This window comes from Pan troglodytes, chromosome 9, assembly GCF_028858775.2.
Source record: "Pan troglodytes isolate AG18354 chromosome 9, NHGRI_mPanTro3-v2.0_pri, whole genome shotgun sequence".
Taxonomy (NCBI): Eukaryota; Metazoa; Chordata; class Mammalia; order Primates; family Hominidae; genus Pan; species Pan troglodytes.
The window spans coordinates 52962101-52970461 of NC_072407.2; the positions used below are offsets into that span (position 1 = coordinate 52962101).

General features: G+C 36.7%; 1 pseudogene; it reads right to left on the reverse strand.

The window, feature by feature from the left end:
• On the reverse strand, window positions 1-6013 carry LOC129135409 (tripartite motif-containing protein 49D-like; annotated as a pseudogene).
• Between the last annotated feature and the right edge of the window lie 2348 nt (window positions 6014-8361).

An 8361-nucleotide genomic window follows, 5' to 3' on the forward strand; every position in this document is an offset into this window, starting at 1 on the left:
TCAGAGGTGAACACACCGAAAGATAGGCCTGACAGGAGGTGAGAAGGAGCAATTAGGGATCGTGTATATAAGGCAGCTTTGATTAACATCAACGAAGCTCACAGTTCTAGCTTCACAATCCAGGAATAATCCTATGTGGCTGGTAGGTCTTGGGATATATTGCAGTGTAAGTGGGGAGGTGGTAAAGAGACTGCACTGAATGTCATTCTTGACACATCCAAGACTAAAGAGTCCCTCCTCTCCATATATATTGCCATTCTGATTCTTCCCTTTCCAATACTTATTACAGACACCAAAAGCCCAATTCCAAGTGTCCCCCACATGGACATCCCAGTAATATTTGCCGGAAGTGTAAGTCTGAGCACCCCATGCAAGAAAACTTGTAGGTGTTGCAGTGATATGGGGTGGATTTTGACGGTCACATCCAATACACATGCTTCTCAAATCTCCACATCAAAAGATACGACTGTTGGCTCATCATGATTCAGATTAATATCCACTGCAAAAATAAATAAATAAATAAATAAAAGAGAAAGAAACAAAACATACATAGACATGTGTCAATAAGCAAAAATTGTTCTATCGAGAAGTTAATTTACCAGGAAATGTAAAGTCACAAGGAGAATTTTGCTTGTAACTTCTAATAAAGCATAGAGATGATTAATTTTAACTACAAGACAAACAAAACACTAACCACAGGTATTAAAAATGTTTTGAAAACTTATATATTGAGAGCCAAATGTAAGACCAACTTCTTTCAATCCAATTTTCGAAGCAAAATTTGCACATTATATGCCCTAAATACTATGTTGTTATCAAGATCATTATTTAGAAATGTTTCTTATTCTTAAAAACTAGTGCTATCATTTTGGAAAGAATGTGAAGATTTTCAGTTACTCAAGAACTGCTCTTGATGACTGGATAAAAATCCGTAAGTACACGTCATAAGTGACCATTTAAAGCAGATTTCTGTAAAATCTTTTACCAGTCTCTCTGTGGTCCTCCATGCTAGCTTGGGGCTGAAGCTGGATTTTAAGCTTAACCTGTAGATTTTCATATTGAAATTAAACTGAACTTCTCTTTGTTTGTAATTTTACTTGTATTCACAAAATGATTTCTTCTTTTTATGTTTACCCATTAACTAATTTTTTTTTCAATACATGATACGTATCCATTTAAAAAATTAAAACCCCCCAGCAATCCCCAGTAAACGATAATCCCCAAAAGAACAGTTCTTAGCTGTTCAAATGAATACACTAAGGAAACGTAAAATTTTGTATTTAACATTAAATAACTCACCTTCATTCTGAGCATTGTTCCATTTGCTCCTTTTTTAAATTTGCTACCCTACTCCTCTTTCCCATTACATTACTCAGTACATATGAGGCCATAACGTATTTGTTTTTCACTATCTTTCAAACTTAATGCTATAAATCTGACTATATAGACACAGATACAAAAGGGTTGCATGATTATGTTGTTCGCTTATGTCTATAAAGAAGTAAAATATGTGATAATGGGTGAAATATTACCTATGTGATCCTAACAATAATAATATTTAGATAGTGGGAGTGCTGCCTATGGGTGGAGACTTACCTCAGAATTGGTTGAGCCTGTCCCTCAGTCCAGTGATGGGCCCTGCACTGAGCTCTAGATTCAGAGGCTGGGGCATGTGCAGCAGCACGGACTCACTCCTGCAAGGAAAAACCTGCAGTTACAACATCTACAGCCATAAAATAAATAAAAATCACTATTTCTATTTAAAAGACAGTTCATGAGAATCCTCTCAATCCACAAATTTGATTATTCAAAAATTATTACTTCTTTTTTGGAATTAATTTCTGTTTATAGTTTCCAAATTTTAAAGCATAGTAGGAGAGCCTGAGTCAGAATTCAGTCTGATCTTTCTTTTTTTCTGCCCCACATGTGTAAGGTTCCTTAGCCTTATGGCCTTGAGAATATTTGGAAATGAAATTCTGAGTTCCACTTCTTGGCAGACTCCCCTGACATCTTTGTCTGAAATAGCGGGGTTCTGGGGAGACTGCTGCATCTGCTGCTTCCTTTTCAAGATAAAGAATGTGAAACTTGTTCTAGGCAGCTACACCTGCCTTTTAGAAACAAGCTTCCCTAGAGACTTATACAGTTCTAACACTCCACAGTTTTTTCAACCTATTTTTCAGGACTGTTAACTGATATGTATATAGGTATGAACAATAAATCATCAACTTTTTGACTGCTAAAATACTTCCCCCACTTCTCTCCTGCTTCCTCTGGTGACTTTCTCACCATCCACAAAACAAAACTTTATCTTTCACCTATGCAGGCTTTTAAGCAATAAAACAAAATCAGGAATAAACATTTTTTTTATTTCACTATTTATTTATTTATTTAGTGTTCTTGTCTTTTCTGGTGTAAGAGTGAAAGTAGATGCAAAAAAAAGGTAGTATCAATATCTTAATCATTTTTGCCATGACTTTGGTAGAGCCTGCTTTGATATTCGTGGAAACTGAAAGAATCTATGCTAAAATCTAGGTAAACACTCACCTCTGTAATATGTCTCCAAAACCCTGTAAAAAAAAAAAATAGAAATACTTAGGGCATTTAACAAGATGCATCTTTCACTAAGTTCAGTGTGAAATTTGAAGTCAGTTTCTGAAGATATTATTTCCCTACCATCTGGAAAGCATTTTCTATTTCTTCTGTAATGAAAAACCCAGTTAGTCATTTTGTCATTAATTAATGTCCTGGTAAAGTCTGAGTCTTGAAGACATTCTCTCCAGAAGTGAAGGGAGAAGAGGCCCAGAGAGTCTATGCTCTGTGGTAACTTCAAATAACCTACTCAGTCATCTTTCCCAGAACCTATTACCCAAATGAGTGGACCTCAAAATAATATTAATGTGAGCCTAGATTCCCAAAACTTCTGATCTTGCCATGTCCTCAAATTAACCTAAATGTAAATGAATCACTCACTATTTTATACATGTTAAACAACCCAAAATATATTATTGACTTAGATGGGGAATAGTTATTGGGGCTGTTACCTTGACCATTCCACAAAGTTTTGTGGCTGGTGGATAAAGTAGGAGGGACCTTTGGCCTGGTAGAATCCCTTGGCGGGGCTATACTCTCCCAATAAAGTAGCATTAGTTATGCGAATGTGTTTTTGGAAACACATCATGGAAATAAAGGTTGGGAGATGGATTTCAGCCATGAGGAACATACTTACACATGTGAATAGTGAAAAACCTGAAACCACATTGTGAGTTTGTACCTGAAGTAGCTCCACATCTGGTTTATGGCACATTTCCTTCAGCTCCTCATACATTCCTCTTAAAATCTCCCTCCTATGAGCCATTTTGGCTTTACTTAAATGAAGTCGATGAAAAATATCTTTCCCCTTCTTTTTCAGCATGTCCAAATTATGTTTTTCTTCTTCATGGTGAAATGCAGCCATCTTCTCATACTCAGCTCTAATTGCTTCTAGCCTTAAATTCACGTAATCCTGCAGTGATAATGGGTTAGTCAAAAGAGAAATGTATTTATTCATCTCCTATTAAATCTCACTGATTCTTTTTCTCTCTTGAATATCCAATAATTTGAACCTCAGTCTTTCTAGTTCCTAGAATCCACAAAATTTTGTTCCTTTCCTTTCTTTCTGTATAAAAATCAACATAGATGTATCTGACCAATTACATTAAATTTATTAAAGATAATGTGTTTTCTAAGGCAGTTGGAAATAAAAAAAATACAATTTGAATTTCGCTATTCCAGCCAATATTTATGGAAAAGTAAGAACAGCTCATGCTTAAGAGTTGGAGTATAGAGCTATAGTTACTAGAATGGAAATAATTATTTCTATTTCTGAGATACGCAAAAGTTGCTTAAACTCATTATATGTGAAATGACCTTAGGCTAGCATGTCCAGCTAAATGCATTTCACCCAGCAAAACCTATCTTAATAAGGCTGCATTTATGATTTGTCCATCTTTGTCTCTCTGAATTCATTTCCTTCGTTTCTTTTTCTAAGTTATCCCATTCTGAAACATAGACTTCTTTGTGGTTCCTCCGGCCTCCAAATATACACAAACTCAAAATTACTGCATATGCTGTTCTCTCCAACTAGAATTTTTTGCACACACACACACACACACACACACACACACACACATATATACACATTCATGGTCCACATATATATATACATATACACATTCGTGTTCCCTCTCCTCTTCAAAATTTTGTTCAAATTGAATTTTTCAGTGAGTCTTTTTTCTGACCACCCTATTTAAAAATCAGACCTAATCTCCAGTTTCTGGCCTCTATTGTCCTTTTCTACTTCCCTGCTTGATTATTCTCCAACAAAGAACCTACCACACTCGAACACATCATGTATTGCACATATTTGCATGTTGACCATTTTTCCTGTCTCATTTGGATTGTACGATTTGTGAGGACAAAGATGCTTTCTTTCTGCTATACTAGCAAATTTTCTAATTTAATATTCAACATAGACTAGGTTCTTATGAAATACTTTTCAACACACTAATATTAGCTATAATACCCTCAAAGTATACATCCACAAATAGAAAATCATTTTTAATATTTCTCTGAAGTCCTTAGAGTTCTCCTTATATTTAGATACTAGTTCCCATATTTTGAGCATGTTTACATGTCTCCCTCAAGAAACAAATCAATTTTTCTCACCAATTTTCTCGTCATATGTTATGTATTATTCAGTATTAATTAGTTGAGATTCTTAATTTCATGGTTGCCCTATTTCCCCTGTCACTCTTTCTGCCTCAAATTTTCCATACAATTCCAAATACTACTTGTCCACCAGCATTCAGATTAATGCTGACCCAGGCTCAGAGGTTCACTTGAGCTTTCTATTACTGCCAAATGAATCTTGTGCCAAGCGTTTATCCAACCAGCACGTATAGAATGCTGTGAGATGGCCCAGTTTCTTGTATCTGTTGGTGTATAGCTACAGGTTTGTATGAAAACAAACCAGCATGCTTTGGGTGACTTCAGTAGTTTTCTTAGAAATCCTATCTAACAGTCGTACTATTCTATATAAGAAATGAGGTCACTTTTTCTCAATGTTTTCTTTTTTTTTATTGACTCCCAGAAACATTAGAGTTTGATAACAAGTTCCTATTTTAAGAGTCACCCATTTGCCCACCATAATTTCCTGGATAAGGTAGAGTAGCACAGGACTAACCTTCCAGTGGCTGATTCTGGTGGTTTCCATGTTCAGGTTTCTCTGATTTTCACAAGCTTTTTCCCATAAAGACTGCATTTTCTTTAAAAGCTTCTCCTGCAAAAGAGCCATAAATTGAAGCACCAGTGAAAACAATAAAGTAACATGCAGACCGTTTCATAGGGAGGGGGCACAGAATGAGAGACAAATAAGCCCATAGTAAATGGCATTTCTTCTATTTCCCTTCTTCTTCATCAAATCTCAGAGGTTTGAAGCTAAGAAAGCCCAAAAGTGAGCTGCTTAAAGGGACTCAGATTTGGCTTTACTCCATCTCCAAGAAAATAGACCCACAGGAATTTCATGTGTCCTTTATAGAAATAGATCTTCAGAGGCATCACTTACCCGGTGTTCCTCAGCAGCCCACTCAACGGGACGGTGTCTGTGATACCGGTGCTCCTGAGAGCTGGAGCACAGCAGACAGAGCAGGCTCTTGTCCACTTCACAGAACATCTTCTTTGTCTCCCTGTGAGTGCCACACATTTGCTCCTCAGAGCTCAGGAATAGCCAGAGACTGACTTTTCTGGCAAGGGAAGCCATCTTCTTTAAATGAATGTTAGTTTTGAGGTTTCTCTGCCATGTTGTCTTCATGCATTCAAAGCACCGAGTAAAAATTGGGATGTCTTGCCAGTTGAAGTAGAAACAGGGCCTGCAAAAGCTGTGCCCACAGTCTACGGTGACTGGGTCTATGAAGTATTTCATGCAGATGGGGCAGGTGAGTTCCATCTGGAATGCTTGCAAGATTCCAGAATTCATGTTTCTGAGGAAGAAAGAGCAACATGTCATTTTGGGGTCTGGGTTGATGAAAAGTTTCTGAACATGTGGAGATACCTGATAGCCCTATTTTCTTCTCTTGACAGTATTCATTAAGGCACAGCACTCTATTTATTCTGTAACAAAAATAAAAATCTCACACAGAGAGAGTCTCTCGGCTTTATAGTAGATGTTACTGACTAGATGACTCACAACCCTTTACACTCTTATTTCCTGTATGTAACATAATACCAATCTATTCAATTTCCCGTTTTCTGAATGTTGATCTGGAAATTGGGTTTGATTCTAAGTGACCTAGAATAAATTGTAGTTGTTCCTATTCTTCTTTCATGTAACTGCTGAGTAGGAAAGACTGGGAAAAACTACCTTGGCCGAGGAAATATGAGAAGATGGCTAGAGGGTTCTACGACATATTTTTAGAGACACAACAGTGGGGCAGCAAACCACTATGGCACATGTTTACCTATGTAACAAGCCTGCATGTCCTGCACATTTATCTTAGGACTTAAAATAATATAAAATTAAAGTAAAATAAAAAACCAAACCAAAACAAAATAGAAAAACCAATCAACCAACCAAATAAACAAAAAAACAGCAATTAAATCAATTTTGGTTTAATAGAAGAGAAAAACATAATTAAAGATATTGGGCCTTTTTATTTTCTCGTGGATTAAATTAACTTCTCCTAGGGATACCCAAACTCTGAACTAACATATAGTAGGATTTTTGTCAAACTCAGAGAGGTGTGATTACATCTCTATGGTGTGATGGTGAATTTTAGATATCAGTCTGACTGGATTAACCAATACCTAGGGAACTGGTGCAGCATTGTTTCTGGGTGAGTCTGTGAAGGTGTTTCCAGAGGAGACAGACATGTGAGTTGGTGAGCTGAGTGGGACCATCATCCCTCAGTGTGAGTGGGCACCATTCAATCAGCTGGTAGCTCAGATAAAAGGAAAAAGCCAGAGGAAAGGCAATTTCCTCTTTCTTTCTCCTGAAGCTGGTTCTGAGGCTTTCAGCCTTGAGCTCAGTCCAGATACCGGTATCCTCAGGACATCAGCTTAAAGACAGCCTATATTAGAACTGCTCAGACTCCATAATCAAGCAAAGGAATTTTCCTGATGAATTCCCTCTCAGGTAGAGTCGTGTGTAGCTTGACGACAGATATATGTTCTGAGAAATGTGTAAGGAGGTTTTATTTATTTACTTTTTGAGATGGAGTCTCACTCTATCACCCAGGCTGGAGTGCAGTGGTGCAATCTTGGCTCACTGCAACCTCTGCCTCCAGGGTCAAAGCGAGTCTCCTGTCTTAGCCTCCTGAGTACCTGGGATTACTGGAACACCTCACTACACCTGGTAAATTTTTTCATTTTTTTTTTCTTTTTTTTTAGTAGAAACAAGGTTTCACCATATTGGCCATGTTGGACTTGAACACCTGGCCTCAAGTGATCTGCCTGCCACTGCCTCCCAAAGTGCTGGGATTATAGGCATGAGCCACTGCACCCAGCCAGGCGGTTTTATTGTTTTGACATTATAGACTATACTTACACAAACCTAGATGGTATAGCCTGCTACACACCTATGGTATACAGTACAGCCTGTTGCTCCTAGGCTACAAAACTCTACAGCATGTTCTGTACTGTATACTGTAGGCAATTGTAACACAGTGGTAATTACTTAGTATGTGAACATATTTAAATACAGAAAAGGTACATTAAACATACTGGTATTATAATCTTATGTGACCACCATGTGTGGTTTGTGGTTGACTGAAACGGCTCATGAATGTATCTCTACATATATACATACACATCCTATCATTCTGTCTGTCTGGAGAGCCCTGAGTAATATATAAACTATGGTCTTTGTTTGGCAATTTTAAGTCCTTTACTTTACTCTCCCGTATTTGATAACATTGCTGAATTTTAGTGAAAGAAATGAAAAATCTTAGAATTGTAAATAGTCTCCAGAGGTCATCTAATTCATTTTAAGGAATTTTTCATAGTTTAATAAGATTAAGACTCAAGTGAGATGGCAACCACCATCACGTATCAAATTATATCTTATAAATTTATTTGGTCAGAAAATTGTGTTTTGATTTCCAAACTAGGATGTTTTGGGGAGCTTTCTCATTTTTTTCAGTTTCACTATTTTGCATCTCTCATCATTACCTTACTAATTTAAAGTTATGACTAAAAGCTGAACGAATGAATTAACATTCATTAATGTCTTCTCAATTCAATTGTTTAATATTAATGCACTCATTACACATATATTTACACACACTTATGTGTACATATATGTATTAATATCAACTCCATATATTCATT